Here is a 21,165-nt window from a genome sequence, read left to right as displayed (position 1 = left end):
GGGTTCTTGTTCACAGAGTATGTGGCTGAACCTGACTGGCTATCCTCCTGGGGTGATAGCCAGTCACAACAGGCCAATGGGATTGCTAGAAGGACATTCAGGGCAGCAAGTAGGATGAGTAAGAGGAGGAAAAAAGAGGCAAAAGAAAGGAAGAAGGCAAGCGTGGAGGTAATATGTGCCAGTGAATTTAAAATAAGAACATATGGATTCCAGCTCTGTTCCTTACTGTCTGTGTCATCTTGAGTATGTCTTTTCCTCTTTTCCAAACTCATTTTCCTTTTTCATAAAATAATGAAGTTGAACTAGATGATTTCTACTGTCCCTCCCAGCTCTAAATCCTATCATCTCTTAAATGTTGTTCCCTCTAAGGGAAGGCAGGAATCTGGGACAGAAGATAAGGTGCTGAGTGATTATCAACAGGAAATTCCCTCCTTGCTTTAGGCTAACTGTCTGTCTTCTTCTGGAGTTCCCCCAGCGGACACCTGGCATTTTGGGAGAATTACCTCCCACTCCTTCAGAGACCCTAATGTATTGATATTTGTTGTTCTCTCTAATCCTCATTTTAAAATTTCAATAGTGTGTGTGTGCATGTAAAATTTGGATTTTACCAACGTTCTTCCTTCTGGTTTGAAAATAAGTAAAAGCCAACTTTTTTCAATATCTCTTCCTTCAGGGTCTCCTCCTTCCTGCAAGACTCTAACCCTAATCGACCAACTTGAAATCCCTATATTCAATCTAATTAAATTCAATATTTATTGTGATCTACTATCAGAACGGCATAGCTTGAGGTACTAAGAACTCAAAGCAAAATTGTTCTTGACCTCAAGCAACCTACATTTGACAAGGGAGATACAATTATATACACATAAGGGGGAGCTTAAAATATGAAACAGCTCTGTGTGTGTATGTATGTATGCATGCATGTGTATGTGTATATATGTATATATGTACATGCATGTGTATGTGTATATATACTTCAGAGTGTATGTATATTGGTAAAGGACAAAAAAGGTCTTGCCTTCTAGTTTTGGCTTTAATTAAGTGCCTCCCTATCTCTAATTCTCAATTTCCTTAGGGGATAATTTGCATAGAAGGCTATAATGGGTTTTAGAATAGAGAACTGTGGGACTCTAAACCAAAGAAACAGGATGAGTAGATGGAGTCTGGTTTTAAATATCAGATTAAAATTTGATATCCTAGATAGACAAGGAATCAAATCTATAAGACCTAGAAACAAATGTGTAAGACTAAGAGGTCATTTCCCTTATTGGGAAATAATAATAAATAAATTTGATCACTTTTGGTCAAAAGATACATAAAAACTGTTCCCAAAAGAATTGGAAACTATAAACAATAAATGATATATGTTTCAAAATACTAATAGAGAAATTCAAATTAAAGAAGTGCCTGGGTTTTACCTCAGACTCAGAAAACCAGTAAAGATAATAAAAACTGAAAATAGTCATTGTTGGAGGAGGCATTGGAAAGACACAGGTATGTTAAAATTCTATGAGTAAAGCTGTAAACTGATCCAACCATTTGGAGCCAGTTTGGAACTAAGCCAATTAAGTGACTAAAGTATTCATAGCCTCTGGCCCAGCAATCTTACCACATGGCATATACCCCAAAGAGATCAAAAAAAAAAAAAAGTTCCGGGGTACATATACCAAAATATTTATAGCAACACTTTCTATGTTAACAAAGAACAACAAAATAGGTGCCATCAGTTGAGGAATGGCTTTTTAAAAAATCAGTCTTGTGTCGTATTAATGAATGACATATTTTTGCTCAGTATAAAATGATGAATATGAGTGGTTCAGAGCAACATGAGAAGATTTGTAGGAAATGATGAAGACTGGAATAAATAGAATCAAAAGAATGGCACTCTCACAATTCAAATGAAGTTATTAACTGAAAGGAAGTCAGATTCCGAACAATAGAAAAACAATAATAGTCCCAGAGAACAGATAACAAAATATATCTCTCTCTTTTTGATGGAGAGGCTGGGTGGGGAATTCCAGATCAAAATGTTGTGTAAGATAGAGTGACTATATCAGGCATTTTTGTTTTAACTGTTTTTTTTTTTTTTTATAAGAGAGCTCAGTTGGTGGAAGTGAAGGAAGGGTGGTACTCTGGTGTTCCCGAAATAACTGTGACATTAAAATAAAAGGCATAAATATGACATTTTTTAAAAAATAAAATTTTAACACAATTGGGGAAAATGCTGTCTGGGGTATTGGTACATATGGGAAAAATAAAAATAAAAGCAGTCCAGCTGCCTTTGTCTTTTTGAATACAAAACAGTACCCACCTCTGACTACTGCCACTTAGACTAGCTTGAACTTCTAAATTGAGCTAGATTTTCTGGAATTACCACATGGGGTGCCTTTCAAGTCCTGGAATAGAAAGCTGAGAAAATGAAGTGCCTGCTAGAGCTGATTGGTACGTGTTTGCTGGCATGCTTTTTGTATGTGCCATTGGATAGACTGTATGTTTTTCATAAACTTTGTTGAGTTGGAGTTAGGTTGAAGGCAGCTTCCTATTTTTCTTCAGCTACACTAATTTTGACCTTCTTTGGACTTCCTCATATCCCTACACCAAAACCCTTCTTTTCTCCCATAACCCTTCTTTTTCACTAACCCCTTTCAGCTTCCTTTTGTGTTTTGTGTTCTCCATTAGATTGTAAGCTCCTTGAGGGCAGGAACCGCTTTTTTCTTATTTGTGTCCCCAGTTCTTAGTATTCTGCCTGGCATAGAATACATATCTAATAAATATTTTTTGACTGTCTCTCTTCCTTGAGATCTAGTAATGGATTCATTTAAGGATGACAATATATGCTGTTAGGGTCTGACAATGGCTTCTTATGAGTTGGAGTTTGATGTTGGGACCAAATGAAGCACCTTAGGTCATTTGGGCTTATAACCTGAGGTTATCTGCATAAGATTCTCCACCTTGCAGGAAAATGATTACTCAGTTCTCCTAATCTTCCTGAGGGGTGGATTTGGTGAGAGCTTTGGAGAGGAGAGATCCTCGCTCTTCTGGCTTCCACCTGGAAGAGAGAAGAGGAAGACTTCCAGGTAGAAAAGCAAAAATCTCCCTTTTTCCCAAGCTCTCCCCAGAACAAGCCCTCACACAGACAGGGCACCCAATAATTATCCTCCACCAATGAAGAGGATCTTCTATAAGAGGATTTGAGTTTGGATCACAGACAACAAAAGGAAGTTCACTTACTTAATTAAAACATTAAGAGAACAAGCAACAAGGACATAATGATTCAGCTTCTATATGTAAAAGGATCTGGTTAGTGGGGTAGACTGTGGTGAACAGCATCATGGTGAACAGCAGGGTCCTTCAGACATCCACCCATTTGAAGGATCCTGAACCTGTTTTTTATGAGTGACCAGAAAGGGACTATCAATAGAGCCAGACAGTACCAGAAACATCTGTCATGGAAGGAAGAAGCCATTATAGTGTTGCCTTTTAAGGAAAAAAAAATCAATCCCAACTGGCAAAATTCAAACAACCCTGGGAGATATTAGTCCTACTACAAAATGCATTTTTATATGTGGAGGTGGGAGGAGGGAAGGGAAGGGAACAAGCATTTATTAAGCCCCTACTATGTGTTTAGCACTATGCTAAGTATTTTACAAATATTATTCTCATTTGATCCTCACAACAACTCTGAGAGAAAGTGCTATTATTAATCTCATTTTATAAATGAGGAAACTGAGGCAGACAGAAGTTAAGCAACTTGGTTAGAAACACACAGATAATAAGTGTCTGAGACTAGATTTGAACTCTGGTCTTTGACTTCCTAGCCACCTAGCTTTCAGATAATTTGAGAATTAATCCTTCAAGATTGACACTCAAAAGTCCTCTGTATAGACAGTAAGTGATTCCTTAAGCACTATAAATTTGTGTGACTTCTTCTAGCACAAATCCCTATATACACATGACCTAGTCTGGTTTTTTATCCTTTAGTGCTATTTTTCTCTTTCCTTTTTTTTTTCTTTTCTTTCCTTCTTCCTTCCTACCTTCCTTCTTTTCTTTCTTCTTCCTTCTTCTTTCTTTTTCTTTCTTCCTCCCTTCCTTCCTTTTTCCCTCCCTTACTGTATCCCTCCCTCCCTTCTTCTTTCCCTCCTTCTCTTTCTCCCTCCTTTCTTCCCTCCTCTTTTCCTCCCTTTCCCTTTCTTTCTTCCTCTCCTCCCTTTCCTTCCCCCTACCTTCCTTCCCTCCTCCTTTTCTTCTTCCTTCCTACCTTTCTTTCTTTCTCCCTCCCTTCCTTCCTTTCCTCTTCCCCTCCTTCCTTCCCCCTCCTTCCTTACATCTTCCTTCCTTTCTTTTTTCTCTTTCTTCCTTCCTTCTTTTTCTTTCTTTCCTTCCTCTTTTTTCTTTCTTTTTCTTTCTTTCTTTCTTCTTCCTTTTTGGGAGACAATTGGAATTAAATAACTTGTCCAGGGTCAAACATTTAGTAAGTGTTTGAGGCTGGACTTGAGCCTAAGTTTTCCTAACTCCAGAGCTGGGCTTTATTTGCTGTCCCTTTCATGTTATTTCTTTAGTGTTCTTTAGCGTTATTTCGAATTCCTCATGCATCCCATATAAAGGACAGTGCTGTTCATGATAAATGTGGAAATATGTATAGAAGAATTGTACATGTTTTAACATATATTGGATTACTTGCTGTCTAGAGGAGGGGGAAGGGAGGAAGAAAAATTTGGAACACAAGGTTTTGCAAGAGTGAATGCTGAAAAGTGTCTTTGTATATATTTTGAAAATAAAAAGCTATTTAAAAAATAAATAAATGGGAAAATAGGAAAAGGGTGGAAAGGACAGTGCTATTTTAGACCAAATGTGTTAGATTCACTTCTTTAGTAGAGAAAGAAGTTTCTCATAAAAACCTTTACAGATCTTTTCCACTTTTCTTCTCTTTGTTTTCCTTTCATCCTTGAGTGCAATTAAGATGGTTGCTTGGCTGAGTCTCTCAACAAGTTTTCTTTATACTTTTTTTTCCTCTATTGTTTCTCTTCTATATCAGTTCTTCTCCTAATTTTCTGTTATTCTTCTCCATAAGATTTTACAAATCACTTTACATCTCAAACTGATGATACACTTGGCTGCCAAATCTATCCATTTGGCAAAGAGATCAAGTGTTTGCTGATCAAGGCAGCTTCTAAGCACTCTTGATCTCTTATGTTTGGGCAATTGATTTATTTTGAATACATGTATAACACCATCTCTTTTTCAGAAGTGTTGTAAGAAAAGTTAAACTGTAAAGCCCCATGCAAAAAGTAAATTATTAGTATTGTTCTGTTAGCTTAAGCTTCTACAAACAATCTATTTTTTTAAAACAAACTCTTTATAATGGTGACAGTGACCTTAAGTTCTCAAATGCTATGGCAGTAGAATCTGAAATAAGAAAGTTTTAAATCTAGAACAAGGGAAAACTGTAAAATAACTGTTATTTTCTTGAGAACCAGTCTGGTTCAATGAAGAGAGATTCTTCCCCAGGTTGACTGCAAGGCAATGAAATTTTTGAGTCATGGTGACTATAAAATACCTTCTCTTAGTCAGAGGACATAAAAGGAGAGAGCATTCAATGTCTATGAAATCCCAGATGGTGACTGAAGAAAACTCAGGTAAACAGTGGAATCTGTGGCACATAACAGCTATTTCTTAACTTCTCTCAGCACAAGTTTCTTCATCATTAAAATGGATATAATATTTGCTGAGGGCACTCTGAAGAGCATATGGTTTTGTCTGATTGTTGGAACTTTGGCCTCATGGGAGGACCTTTATCAGAGTAGATAGAACCTATTGACCACTCTAAATCTGTGGGTTATTTGTTTCAGCTAAATAATTTATATGAATAAAAACCTACAAAGCATCTAGTCTATTAATTCCCTATTTGAGGGATCACGAAAGAAAAAAAGGCCATTCTTGTACTTTATTTTTTAATATTATTTTTATTTTTTAATTTATGGGATAAAACAAACAAAACAAGCATTTCCATAACATAGTACAATTTTTTTAAAAAGATGGTTGTATATGAAATTGCAAATCTATTTTGTACAACTTACTATTTCTTTCAAATATACAAATTTCAATTCAAAATTTTTTAAATATATAAAATCATCACCTAAATTTCTTTTTTCTTCCTTCCCCCACTCTAGAGATGGCTACCATTAAACGCAAATACATATATATACATGAACATATGTGTGTGTACATTTCCTCTGTTGTAATGAGGATCAAATGAAATAATAGTTGTAAAGCACTTTGCACTTTCAAATCAATACAGATAAAGCATCTACTGTGTACCTTTTTGAGGTACTGAGATAAGAAAGGAAATAAAAACCATTCTTGCACTTTATTTTTTATATTTTTTTTTAATTTATGAGCTATAAAACAAGCATTTCCATAACATAGTACAATAAAAAAAAAAAAGATGATTGTATATGAAAAACTGCAAATCTATTATGGAGAACTTATTATTTCTTTCAAATATACAAATTTCAATTCAAATTTCTTTTAAATAGACAAAATAGTCATGTGAATTTTTTTCTTCCCTTCCCCTACTCTAGAGATAGCTACCATTAAACACAAATACAAATACAAATGTATGTATAAATGTATATATATGTGTGTATGTATGTATGTATATATGTATTTGTACATATCTCCTTTGTTGTCATGAGGATAAAATGAAGTAATAGTGGTAGAGCACTTTGCACAGTGCCTGGCACATTGTGGACACTTAATAAATGTTTATTCTTTCCTTCCTTCTTTTCTTCTTTCCTTCCTTTCTTCCTTTACTTGTGTTGAACCTTGAAAGAAATTAAGGACATTGAGAAGCAAAGGTAAAGAGAGAGGGCATTCTATACTTTGGGCATGACTTGGGACTAGTCTAATAGTCTAGTTTGGCTAGAACAGTTTGAAATAAAACCTTTGAAAGCTAGTTTGGAGCCAGAATTTTGAAGGGCTTCGTTGCTAGGCTGAGGAGTTTGTATTTTACCTCGGAGGTGACAGGGGCCATGTGTAATTGAGTTTGAACAAGGGAGATTCTGGTCAATTTGATGAGTTCTAGGGATAAAACAGAATGATACGGACTTTGCTGCAGGTATTTATTTGAATGGCACTTGCCAAGGAGGTGAACTTGTGCCTTGTACATTAACATCCCACACATTGGGCTTCTGAAACTGGACCTGCCTTGTGAAGGCTGATTGAATGAGGCATAAAATGATTAAGTCTCATTAGAGGAGCCACTTTAATGTGGTAGATGTAGAGCTTTATCTTTTTTCTATATTCATCCCTCCCCTCCCTGTTTTTCTTCCCTATATTTCCAGACCAGAGTGCAGCAAAACGGAAGGGAATATCTTCATTCTATTCTCCCTCAGGAGAAGGAGGAGGATGCCTTAGAGGAGAAGCACATGACTGTGTTTGCCTAGATGATATTGAGGGGGAGGAGAGGAGAGAACTTTTGGATCTTCATTTCCTTAATGTCTTCTGCCTTTCTGTTTCCTTTTCTCAGCAAAAATATCAAAAACAAAAACCAGAGATTCTGAGAATGAATACTCCCAACCTTGGGGGTTACCTCATGAGTAATTCTGGGTAGTGAGAAATGAAAAGTTACTTGAGTTTGAGATTAGGTCACTGGCCTCCTGAGGAATTTTACTCAATAGCATGCAATTTGGAAAGGGGAAAAGACTTTTTTTTTAGTTGGGGGCCTAAAGTCATAAAGAGCTAGGAGATCTGGGCCATATATCTATCTTATACTTGTTGTACATACTGTCCATCTATGTATATTTGGGTCCCTGTTACTATTCATTTGGGGAAACTTAGACCTAAGTTCTATTCAGGTTTTCTTAATGTTTTATTCTGGAATGGGAGAGAAACTGATGTTCTTAATGGTCATCCTTCAGGATAAAACCCAGTTCATGTATGTTCAGAGCCTTTGGTGGATCCTGGACTATTGGATAAATTAAAATGGAAATTACATTGCTTACCATACTGTGTTGTTATAAGGCTCAAAGGAGTACTAAAATACAGTACAAATATTAGTTATTATTGTTATAGACATTTAATAAGTTTAAGAGTTGCCTCGTAAAGCCACAAAAACCATGAGAGTGTTCTGTTGCTATCCTGAATGGATATAAATATTGAAACTTGAATCCTCTCTTGCCAATAAATCTTTCCAAAATTAATATTAGTTCAAGTTGGGCAGCAGGGGAGAGGATTAATGCGGTAAGAGGAAGCTGAGAGAAAGAGTTGGTGTTCAGCTCTGCCACATACTAGCCATGACATCAGGCATGTTACTTGCCCTCTCTGAACCTCAGCTTCCTCCTGTGTAAAATAAGCATGACAACCTATACTACTAACTGTGCTGACTTATTTGGAGAGTGTTTTGTAAGGGATCCTCAAACTTTTTGGTCTCAGTTCCCTTTGATTGAGGATACTCTCCATAGAGCTTTGCTTATGTGGATTATATTATTATTAATTTATAGTAGGATTTAAAATACCTTAACATTATTATGAAAATAGTTTTGACCTTGAGGACTCTCAAATAGGGTAAGGGTACCTAGATCACACTTTGAGAACCAATGTGTTGGATAAGGAGGAGTTTTGGTCATAACAATGAGTATTATTGCCACAAATCCCCTGACTCGAATGAAAATAAGGGTAGGATCTGTCTCCATGTCTCCATATCTCCGAGTTCTGCTCTGGGTTCACACACAGATGGGGTTCATTCCAGGGTATGTTCATGCTCTAAAAAGTGAGCAACCATTGTCTCTTCATTATGTCCATTTTAAGCTTGAGCTTAGCTCTTAGATGGGGTCTCCCCAAAAGACTCAAATGTATAATGTCGAGCCAGTTTGACAGCTCTTTCTTTACTCCGTACAAACAAAAGAAATACTTAAAACTCGAAAGACTTGTAGGGTGGGATGACAGAGATGTAAAGCATGAGAGAGTAACCCATAACTTCTTTCATTTTCATGGGAGGTTAATTAAACAAACATGAAAACTGAAACATTTTCGTGGGTTTGCTGAACAGACATTCCGACCTTACCTCACCTCCCTCATGGTCCCTCAAGGGCCATCATATCTCCTGGAAAGCCAGGGCAAGGTTTGGTCTCAACCTCCTATCAGTGATTATCTTTTCAGAGAGAGGTATAGTTAAAGAAAACTCCTCCTGGGTTTAGTCAGCCCTAACCAAGAGACCCAGGAACTTCTGAATTCCTAAAGTAGCCACTCCCCAAAAGTAAATCTCTCAGGATTTATGCTAAGTCACCTGTACTAGGAAAAAAATAGAAGAGAAAGCCAGGAGTCTGAGGTCCAAGATCAGGCACTGGTGTATGATCCATATACTCAGGGCCATGTATGTCAAACAATTGCTAGAGCTGCCAAGGAGAGAGAGTAAGTAGCCTCTCCCCTCGGAATCCCTCCTTTCTGAATTCTAAGAGAAAGACTCAGAACATTCTCACAGGCTGAGAGTGGGAAGAAAGAGAATGTAATAGGATCTACTGTGTGGGCTACTCACTCTTCCTAGCTCAGAAGTCAACATTCTTCCCTTGTCACCTAAAGAGCCAAAGGGAATTATAAAGGTTTTATTTCATCTCTTACAGAGCACATTCTTAAATACTGAGCATATGTGTCCATGGAAATGGTCAGAACCAAAGGGACCAATAAAGGTTTTATTTCATCTCTCATAGTACACATTCTTAAATACTAAGCATATATGTCCATGGAAATGGTCAGAAGGAACTTTGTTCATCTCCAAGAATGCTCACCATCCTTTATATATTCTCCCCCTACTTAAAAATTTGCTATTCTCCAAAAATCACCTATGGTACATTTGGTACATCTGCATCCTAAAGTTGTAGAAAGCTCGCCAGAGAAACTCAAGCTTTGTCCTTTTGAGTGTCTCCCTCAGTGCCTAGTACTAAAGAGTACCACCAATAAAGTCCATGTGACCCAGTTCTTAATGGCCTCTATTATACACATATAAAGAGATCTAGCACTCCATTCAACATAGTTCTTAAATAATCTCACAATTAATAGTCTTTTGTGAGGGTTCAGGCCTGCCATAGCTGATAAAACTAAGCCTGGAGACTACAAAAGCCCCCAAATCTACCACCAAAATGATCTCTATTCTAAACATACTAGTTTGAGACTTGTAGTAAAAGTATGAGAATCAATGTGATATTATAGAAAGATTTGGCAGCCAAGAATCTTAAAGGCCTGTGGGATATATATTCTAGAGGAGACAGAAAGTTTTAGGAGAGAGAGAGAGAGATAGAGACAGAGACAGAGAAATCCAAATATGTTCCAGGCACTGAATGTTGGTGATACAAAAATGATAAGAATCCCTACGTTCAAGCAGCTTACTTTTTTCTTTTTTAAATACTGAGGCAATTGGGGTTAAATGGCTTGCCTAGGGTCACACAGCTAGGAAGTATCTGAGGCTGGATTTGAATTCAGGTCCTCCTGATTTCAGGGCCAGTTCTCTATCCACTGAGGCATCTAGCTGCCCCCACCCCCCCCCAGAAGCTTACTTTCTAACTTGAGAAGACAAAAATAAGGAGTATTAGAAAGGGTAGGGAGGATATAGATGAGCCCAGGGTAGCTGACATGAAGATTGGAGAACAAGCTATTCACTTAACCCCAATTGCCTCAACAAAAAAAAAAAAAAGAGAGAGAATAAACCATATTGAAGTGAGCAGCTTGGCTCGGGCCCCTTGAGAAATGGAGGTGTCTCTCAGGGACTAACCAATCAAAAATGAAATGTATCCTTTAGTACAATGGACTGTTTGAAGAAGTCATGGGTCTCCCTTACTGGAAGTCTTTAAGCAAAGACTGAATGACCAATTGTACAGACCAAATGGCCTCCAGTCCTTTTAATCTCTGAGATTCTGAGAATCTGGGTTTGAATTCCTGGCTTGGTTATTTACAAGCTAGTATGTGGCCTTAAATCACTTCCCTCCCTTGGTGCTCTTTTATTATCTCTTAAATTGTACTAGACAATCTCCAAATGTCCTTCCAGCTTTAAAATTCTATGATCCCATGAATGTTTCTCAGGTTATTTTGTTTGTGTCTTGTCCCCTAGATTGGGGCTGTTTTTTTTTTTTTGGCAGTCTTAGTCCAGAGCCCTTTCTGTGGATGGAGTAATCGGATAGGAAGCACCCAAGAGAATTAGCAAGAGACTTGTGAGCAGTTTCCTTATCCAGATGCTTACTCCTTCCCACAGAGGCCAGAGCCAAACTCTGTCCACTAGTCAGAAGGCAACCCGGGGCCCCTTGGGGAGGGGGAAGTAGCATATTATAGTAACTGTTGCCACAAACAAACTTTTTCACAGCCCATAGAGAGGAAAGGGCGGAGGGGATGAGTTAAGAGAAACCAGGGGACGCTAAGCTAGTGACGGGGATGGAGAGGAAGTCCCCAACCTCATCTGGGGGTTCCATCCATTCACAAAAGCATCTTGGGCTCCCTCGTGCTTTCTTGGGTAAGGCCACAGTTCTAACCTCAGCCTACTAATTCAGCCTAATACCTCCCCCAAGAAGCCTCCTTAGGCTGATCAAAGATGACAAAGTCAGGGTGACAGCTTTCCTTAGCCTTATCCTGTGTGGACAGGGAACTTCCCAACCCTCCTCAACTCAAAGACCTTTCATAAACTCTTGATCTGGGTCATCAAATAGCCAAGGGCAAGCCACTTAACTTTTTAGTCTTCAATTAACTCATCTGTAAAACCAAATAGATAATCTCTAAGGTCCCTCTCAATTGCAAATACTAGGATAGGACTCTTCCAGCTCTGGTATTTTATATTGTTTTCCTTTCCATCAGTTCATCATAATTTATACTTACATAAATAATGCCTTGAGGTTTTCAAAGAACTTTCAATTGAGATCTAGGATTCCATGAAGTGGGGTTCTTTGAAATGGAAAGAAGGGGAGGGAAAGGTATTCCAAATGAGGATTTCCAGTATGAGCAAGGTGAGAGAGATGAGGATGTCTAGTGAAGTATAAACTTCGAACCTCTTAAGATTCAACATTCTTCATGATGATGATGATGACAGCAATGACAAATAGCTCATATTTATATAGGATTTTAACGGCTTGCAAAGTACTATTTGCTCTCTCACTTGATCTTCACAACAACCCTATAAGATAGGCTATTTAAAAATCCATTTTATAGATGACAAAACAGAGTCTGAGAAAGGTTAAGTGACTGGAAATATTAAATAATCCAAGTCTGATTCCAGCATATTTTTCTAGTTTTCCCATGCAACTTCGCCTCCAGTATACTAATCAATCCTTGGAAGTAGTGAAAGCACAGAAATTCTCACTGCATTTTCCATTGGGCTAGAAGCAATTGACATATTTTACATAATTATAACTTCCAATGGTGTCAATTAATGCAATCACTACAGGATTCATCATTCACACTAATCCATACCTTGTTTCTGATGAAACAAGACTATTTCTACTCCCCTGTATATACAGCCTGTTTCCCAAAGCCTAGGAATATCTTTCTATTTACACCTTCTATCTATCCTCACTGAAAATCCTATCTATCCTGTAAGATCCAATTTAAAGGTCGTCTCTACCAGAAATTTTTTCTAGATTTCCCCTGATGGATATCATTCTGGGCACACAACTGCAATCATCCACTTAACATTTCATTCACAGCTCTCTAAGACACTTCTATATTTTGTAGTATACTCATCTCCTTATTAGATTGTTAGCTCAATGAAGACCAGAAGGCAAGGATTGTGTCTTAACTAGTTTTTGTATCTCCTCCAGCAGGACTTTATCAGATATTAGGCACTTATGCTAGAGGCTCAGTGAAATGCTAAGTTTAAATGATAGGTCCTTCTGACTCTGAGGGTTACTCTCTATCCATTGTGTCACAATTCCCTTTTAATGCCTCCTATAAGCCCAGAAAAAATCAAAGGTTTTGTGATTATAATGGGGAAATATGAACAGAATTTGAAGAATGCATAGGATCTGAGTAGGAAGTGATTCCAGGTGGAAAGAATAGCATGACCAAAGATCTTTGAGGTAAGTGTTAGGAAAAAGGGGATAATAATAAGAGTGATGGGATAGGTGAGTTGGACTAGTCATGAAGTAAGAAGTCTGGAAGAATTTACTATTCTTAATTCTTGGAGGAGGAGAAAAAGACCTGATTTTGGATCCAAGTCCTGATTCTAACATTATTCAGGAAATAACTTCATGTCTCTGAGTTTTTATCTTTAAAATGGAGTCAATAGGGTCAGACCAGTGCCCAACATCGGGAACTATCTGAAGTAGGAAACAGAACCAGAGCAGCATGTAAACAGTGAGCACCTAACCTAGCAACCAAGCAGCCAAGGACCAAACTACAGTAGGAGAGACAAGGTTATTCAGTCTAGAGAAGGTGATATCTAAGTCATAGCCATCAAACTTATAAGCAGGAAGGACTTACTATATACCAACAAGGAATGTGGGAGCAGAGTTTGATCCATGTCAAGGTCTTAATCCAGAAACTAAAGCTGGAGGTGACGAAAGAGAAGAAACAAATATAACGAAGTAACAGGCTGTAAGAAGTCCAAGAGAAAAATACCCAGAAGAGAGTAACTGCACAAGTCCAACTGGAGTCTCAGAGCTAGGAATGTTTTAGCTGTAAGATCTACAAGAGTTTTTTGGAATGATTTGTCATTTCCTTCTCCTTGTATCCTATACATGAAGAAAATGAGGCAAATGGAATTAAAAGACTAGCCCAGGTTAGTTACTGTCTGAGGTCAGATTTGAACAGAGGAGAATGAATCTTCCCAAGTCTAAGCCCAGTGCTCTATCCACTGGCACCACCTAACTGGCACAAGAGTATCTAGAACAAATTGAAACAAGAGATACAAAATGGAATTGCTAGGGAGAAAAAAAAATCACAAAGAATTAATTCCTTAGAAAAGATAGTGGTAAACCTACCAGAACTGAACTCCTTGAAAATTAGATTGAAACAAATAGAAAGCAACAATTCCGTGAAACAACAAAAAAAGTTCTAAACCCCCTCAAAAAAAGATTGAATGGAAGAAAATGTAAGGTATATATCATAAAAAAACAACTTTCTTGGAAATTAATTCCTTAGAAAAGATAGTGGTAAACCTACCAGAACTGAACTTGAAAATTAGATTGAGACAAATAGAAAGCAACAATTCCATGAAACAACAAAAAAAGTTCCAAACCCCCTCAAAAAAAGATTGAAAAAATGGAAGAAAATATAAGGTATATATTATAAAAAACAACTTTCTTGGAAAGTACCAAAAGATTCATCTACCAAGATTGGACTACCTGAAAATTATGACCAACCCCTCCCCAAAACAAAAAAACTTAAATGTCATATTTAGAACCAGATGGTAAAGTGAAAATAGAATCTACTAGTTTTCTCCTGAAAGAAATCCCCAAATAAAAACTCAGGAATGTTTTGGCTAAAACCCATCACTTTTAAAAAAGAAAATACTTTAATCAAAAAAGAAAATATTCAAGAGTCAAGAAGCCATACTCAGGATAATTCAAGGTTTGGCAGCTGCCATCAGAAAGAAGAGGAAATCTTGGAAAATGATACTCTAAAAGACTTACAATCAAATCAAGAACAACCTTTCCAAAAAAATTAAGCACATTCTACAGGGCACCCCCCCCCCCAAAAAAAAAAAAAAAAAAAAACTAAAAACAGAAATAAAATAGGTTTTTAATAAAATTTTGAAGAAGGAAAGGCAAAAACTGAGTTCTCTGAAATACACACATTTGAAAGAGAACATGTGAGGACTAATTATTGACATCTAAAGGAAAAAAGAAACAAGTATACTCTCAGAACTTTAATATCTTTAAAGATGATAATGAAAACTAAATAAGACAGGTTTCTTTGTTTTATTTTGATACTCTTGGGAGCAGACGGAAATAGGAGGAGCAGGGTATTATATTGGAGAGGAAAAGAGGAAGAGATGGGAATTCTCTATCTTAAATAATAGGGGTACATTAGATGAAGAGCATAGCAGCAAAGAGGATGGGGCGAAAGTAAAAGGAACAAGCATCCCACAAACATAATTTCCACATACATTACAGTACAGAGATGTAGTAAACTCAGAAGGGTCAGTAGAATATATGTATGCTTATTCAATAGGGTCCGGTGAGTAAAAATCAGGGAGAAAATATAAGAGGGAGGTCCATGAGAGAAAGAAGGATAGGTGGGAGAGAAGTCATAACCATGAGGATCAAATACCAACATTAGGGGGAAGGGAGGGATAGTGAAAGTAAGAGTAAAAGAAGATAGGAAAATCTTTGGGGTGGGGGAGGGAGAAGACAGTAAAGAGAAGGAGGTCGAGTTCAAAAGAAAATAATAAAAACGGGGCTACAATTACTTAAAGTGTCTACCTCACAAGAGTGTTATCAAGAAAGTCTTTTATAAACTTTAAAACACTATAAAATTGAGTATGACAGAAAGAGAAGATGAGGGTTGAAGATGAGGAATGACAGAGTGCTTCACTGATATCTCAGAGATGTCTGGAAAAATTTCCCAGTCCCCCTAGCTGCGAGGGCCGCCTTCTCTGAGATTACCTTCAATCTAAACATATTTTAGACATATAAGTTATTCATGTTCTCTGCTACAATTTAAGCTTTTTGAGGGCAGGAACTGTTTTTTGCCCCACCCCAACCCCCTTTTTGGTGACCCTGACAAATAGAATTGTGGCTGCCACATCGTAAATATTTAAAGATCCTTTTTTATTGGCTTTTATTTCAACAACTCTGTGAACTCACCTCGTCACTGTGCCGTCACCAGGGATGAGATCTAGATGTATATAAACCAAAACCTACAGGTCTAAGATGGAAGTGGGAATTTGGAGGTCAGATTGGAGATTCAAGACAAGGAAGTCAGTAGACAGTACTGAATCAGGGCAGGATACAGTGAGGATTGCTGAAATGTCTGTTTTTCTGCCTCAATTCATCTCTACAAATCTTCAGCCTTTCATTATGATGGCACAATGGTGGGGGAAGAAAACAAGCATTTCTTAATCACCTACAATGTGCCAGCTGGGTAATTAGGTGGTGCAGTGGATAGAGTGCCAGGCCTGTGGTCAGAAAAAGTCATCTTCCTGAGTTTAAATCTGGCTTCAGAGACTCTCTAGCTGTGTAACTCTGGGGCAAATCACTTCATTCTGTTTGCCTCAGTTTCCTCCTCTGTAAAATGAACTGGAGAAGAAAATGGCAAACTATTTCAGTATCTTTGCCAAGACAACCCCAAATGGGGTCACAAAGCATTGGACTAGACTGAAAAACAACTCAACAACAGCAACAACCATGTGCCAGGCATTGCTAAGTGTTTCACAATTGTTATCTCATTTGAGCGTTACCCTGTGAGGTAAGTACTATTATTATTCCCATTTTACAGTTAAGAAAACTGAGGCAGATAGCCCTTCAGTGATACGCCCAGAATCACACATCTAGGGTCCGAGGCCAGATTTGAATCCAGTTCTTCTGTGATTCCAGTTCCAGCATTCTATCCACCATAATTGCTTATTATCTGTGTGATCTCCGGACTTCAGCTTCATTTGTAAAATGAGAGGGTGGGATAGAATGACTTCTGGGTTCCTTTCTACCTCAAAATGGAGGCCTGAAACATCATGCTGGGAAAGTCTTGCCTCCTTCTCCAACCTGGAACCTTATCACTGTTCCAAAGCCATAACATAGAGGAGTGCTTGCCGGTTCCGATTCCAATTCTGTTCCTTGTTCCCCATGGATCTTGGGCAAATCATGAGTGATGATTATTAGGTTGTAAACTCTTTGAGGGAAGAACTGCCTTTTGTCTTTCCTTGTACCCCCATTCCTTGGCCCAGCACTTCTTACACAGAAGGCACTTTATAAATGTTTATTGATGTGTTGAAAATGAGGGGATTGGGCTATGTATGAAGCACCTTCTTCCCTTACAGATCTACATCAGTGATGACGCACAAAGTATCCCCAAAACCTTTTAGTTGTTCAGTCAAGGCAGACTTTTCAAGACCCCTTTTGGGGTTTTCTTGACAAAACTATGGGGGAGGAGGGTAGTTTGACATTTCCTTCTCCAGCTCATTTTAGAGAGGAGGCAACTGAGGCACACAGGGCAAAGTGACTTGCCCAGGATCACACGGCTAAGAAGTGTCTGAGGCTGGATTACAACCAAGGTCTTCTGGATTTCAGTGTTCTATTCCTACCTAGCTGCCCCTCTAAAAAAGTCTTAGTGGCGTTTGTAAGCTTAGCTTTAGCTTAAAAAAAAACTGCTGTAAGATTTTTGAGACACCCTGTAAGGTCTAACTCCAGCAAAGTGGGTCCTTTGGCCTTCCCTATCAGTTTGCATTTCTAAACGAACACATATTGTGGATTGACGCTTCCCCAGCGCCCAGCTCAGGTCAGTGGGGGAAAAAAGGATGATGCTATCATCACGAATGGCGCTGCTAAGGAGGGCAGCTTGTGAGCTCGGCAAGAGGCAAAGCGGCCCTTGGCCGTTCTTCCTCCCTGGCCTTCCTGAGCGCCTGGCACAGAGCGGCCCCTTAATAGAGGCTTTCCGACTAGCTGATGATGCAGCGCGCCTGTGCCTTCATCATCCTCCCCTCGAGGAAGAGCAGAAGGAAGGCGGCCGCCTGGCCGGAATTTGGCCAGTCGGGGCTCACAGTTCCAGCGGGGACCTTTATGAGCTGCGGGGGCCCCAGAAAGTCACTTTGCGGTTCCTCGGCTTCCTTGGAGAGCCAGACTTTGAATTCCAGCTCCAGCTGTATCAGCAGAGGCTCAGCATCTGCCCGGCGGGACTGCCGAGTCCGGTCCCCGGGGAATGGCCTCAATAAGCCAGACGGGGTCCGGGGGAGGCAAGGCTGAGGGACTAGGGAAGACGCCGTAGGAGGGCTGCCTGTTCACACGGACCCCCACGGGAGGAGGGTGTCGGGGAGAAGCGCTCCTGAACAACTCAGGTTGGCAAGGGAGACGGAGGGTCAGAGTGGCCGTCTGACAGCGCTTTTACTCGTAGAGCTTCGGTTTGCGAACAACTTGACGCGGCGAAAAACGAGGCCGGCCACCACCCGCTCGGGCCCGCCCAGAGGCGCCGGGGAAGCAGGGCAGGGAGCGCAAGAGGCCTAGGCCGCATGCGCCACCCGGGAGGCCCGGGTCCCGACCGGCTCGCGCCCGGGAAGCGGCCTGATTTAGGCAGGGCCGGGAGGAACAGCCGGAGGCACGCACGCGTGCGCATAAGAAAAGGGGAGAGGCGCAGGAGAGCGCCCGGGGAGCGTGCGCACAAGCCGAGAACGCGGAGAGCCCCGGGGGGAGCGAGGTAGGCAGGGGACCACGGAGCTCGAAAGCGCTTCACCCCCAATCTTGGGATTGGGAGGCAGAGGGAGGGGAGGGGTCACGGAGAGAGGGGAAGGGTGGGGCGGGAAGTAGGGGGGGGGGCGGGGTGAAGCGGTGACGTACCGCCGATTACCCAGCCCCCCTCACGGCCTTCTTTGGCACTGACGTGGCTGCCGTCGGGAGCCGCCATCTTGTGGGAGCGAAACCAACGCCTGGAGAGCCGATAAAAAGAAGGAGCGGCAGCCGCTCTCGGGTGAGGAGACGGGGATCCCGAGGCTTAGAAGTGGGGAGGTAAGGCGAGGTCCCTCCGCCACCCCGGACCCTGCCTTGCAGCGCCACGGCCCTCCCCCGTGCCGGGGCCCCGGGTGAGGGAGGTGACGGGAGCGGGGCCCGGGCGAGGCCAGGCCCACGGCGGTCGGGCCCAGCCGGGAGGCCCGTGACGAGAAAGGCCGCGGCTCCCCCTGTGGGGGGGGCGGGCGCCCGGGGCGCCCGAGAGCTCGGAGCCGGGCCCGGGCCACGGGGCTTGGGGTGGGGCAAGGAGACCGCCTCCGACGCTGGGGACTCGGGAACCGAGAAGCCGGCGGACCCGGGTCGGACAAGCCTCGCTTTTGCTGGAGGCAGCGGGCCGGGGCCGCCCGTCCCGAAGCTCCTCTTCCGCGAGACCCGAGGTGGGGGGGAGGGCGGTCTGCGGACCTTTTGTGAGTGTCTCGTAGAACCCGAGCGGAATGGGGGGGGGGCGTAGAGCTTCCCTCCCCCCTCACTTCCGCCGGCGGGGAAACTGAGGCCCGAGGCTTGGAAAGCGTCCTCCGTCGGCTCTGCAGCTCTGCCTTGGCTCTCCCCACCCCCGCCCCGGGCGGAGGCGCGGGATGGAAGGCCGCCCTGGCCGGGGATCTCCCCCCTGCAGGCCTCCGTGTTACCGAGGGGCCATATTTGGCCGAGGGGCCGCCAGCCCGGCCCGCCTCGCCTCTTGAGGGCTCGGAGGGGGAGAGCTGGAGAAGGGCAGTGAGCCGAGAAGGGAAGGGTTTGAGTCATTTTGCGGTGCAGGAAGAAGGGGAGGAGGAGGAGGAGAAGGCGGCTTCGCCAGCGGGTCCAGTTTCTGTTCCTTCTCGGAGCAGGGGGAGTGGAGGTGTCCCGCTCTAGACAACACTTGGCTACGGAGGACTGTATAAATCCGCTCTGCCCTCCTGTGCGGGGGAAGAGTAATAAGCTCAGCCCGGAGGGAGGTGACTGGCCCAAGGTCACACCACCCGCGCTGGGGCTTCAGCCCAACTTTTCCGGGGGCACTTTGAATTTCTGTCCCTCCCTCCCTCCCCACCCACCCCGTACCGTGCCGCCCCGTGGGCAAAGGGAAATCGCCTCCAGAATTCGGAGGAGCCTGCTTTAACCATATGACAAAGTAAATATCCTGTGCACATTTCATGTTCCGGCCAGTCGTGTTGAAATCTGAGGCATTTCTGGGAATGTGGTGTGCAGTCTGTTGTCTTAGTTCTACTCCTGGGTGGTAACAGGCTTTCTTGTAAATGTCAGTGCCGGTCTTGTGAGAGACAAGAAATGCCTCAGATCGCCCAGTGAGCGAAGCTTTCACCTTAATCTTGGCAGAAGTGAACAGTTTTAGTCACTCGGGGGGTGACTGCTGAGCGCTTCCTATTGCATAATTCTAGTTGTGAAGAGCATGTACAAATTTAATTCCAATAATAACTTAATTACACAGCACTTAATATTAACTAATTTATTCAAACAACACCTTGAGCTAGGTGGCCGTCTCTCCATTTCACAGAAAAGTGGAAAGTAAGTCGAAATTTAAGTGACTTTGTGAAGATTGAGTAATATTTGAAATAAGTTTGCGGATGATTTTCAGATGCAACTGGAAATAATTCTTAGAATTTGTCATAGATTTGAGTCAAAACGGTTGTTGCAATTGTGTCAACCAGTTTGCTAATTTCAGAAATGAACATTTGGTGGAAGAGTTAAATGACACAAATAAGATCGTCCAGCTAGTTAGTAGTTGAGGTATAGAGAAGACAACAGTTTGTGGTTATTCTTTTATAACAAGTTGTCAGAACTTTGCGAAATACTGATTTTTATCTTCGTGTTTTCAAGCGTTTCTAAGCAGCTATAAAACATACTATTGCCCATCTAACTGATGGTTACCTAATCCTAGGTATTATTCTTTGCCTAAGCCAAAATGAAGTATTATGACAGCATAAATTGGTCAGTTTTAGTTTTTAGTATTAGTCAATGGTTTAGAAAGTTAGACTTTGAAATGCCAATTGTTAATTGGGGCCAAAGTTAAAAGTAATTTAAAAGTTTAAAAATTAATCCCAAGGCTAGTTTATCTTCATATGTTACTGAAATGTGTTATCTCCAGTGCTTGGAATACACTTTTTAAGGATTTCAAGGAAATACACGGAAAAAATAATCCATACTGATAACTTGGCTCACCAATTGCAACTTCTGAATCTTTAGGGTTATAGATGGTTATATCAAGGAATATCACAGATTTTCCCCTTTTATTTAGGAAAAAAATGGTTTGTTTTGGCCTACTCTTAGAAATGTTATTCAGTTGAAGAGAGCTTGAAACTGTTACAACCCTAAAAGATCAGAAATAACTGAACTAAGGCTTGTAGTCAGCCGCTGAACAGTTGCCCTACACCCTAACAGTTCTGCATTTTTAATCATGTGATCTAGGCATTCACTTTACCTCTTACACAATATGACAAGGGCATTCCACACACCCTAGTACCTGCCACCTCATACTTAAGATAGTAACTTGGAACTAAGGAAAGTTACAATACCAGCTTTTTCATCCCTTGCTCTAAGTAATTAA

General features: G+C 41.0%; 1 protein-coding gene across 3 annotated transcripts in view; it reads left to right on the top strand.

The window, feature by feature from the left end:
- Positions 1 to 18,479: 18,479 nt before the first annotated feature.
- The window catches only part of ARF1 (ADP ribosylation factor 1), a 30,094-nt gene continuing 27,408 nt past the window's right edge, over positions 18,480 to 21,165 (top strand). Inside the window, exon 1 of one of the 3 annotated variants that reach the window (XM_031960360.1) lies at positions 18,480 to 18,591. The gene's annotated coding sequence lies outside the window, so the exon portion shown is untranslated. Of the gene's footprint in view, positions 18,630 to 21,165 lie in introns of all 3 variants that reach the window. The other 2 variants (XM_031960350.1, XM_031960353.1) reach the window with 2 other exon arrangements.

The sequence above is a fragment of the Sarcophilus harrisii genome, chromosome 1 (genome assembly GCF_902635505.1).
Source record: "Sarcophilus harrisii chromosome 1, mSarHar1.11, whole genome shotgun sequence".
Taxonomy (NCBI): Eukaryota; Metazoa; Chordata; class Mammalia; order Dasyuromorphia; family Dasyuridae; genus Sarcophilus; species Sarcophilus harrisii.
This window is presented reverse-complemented; position numbering and strand designations above follow the sequence as displayed.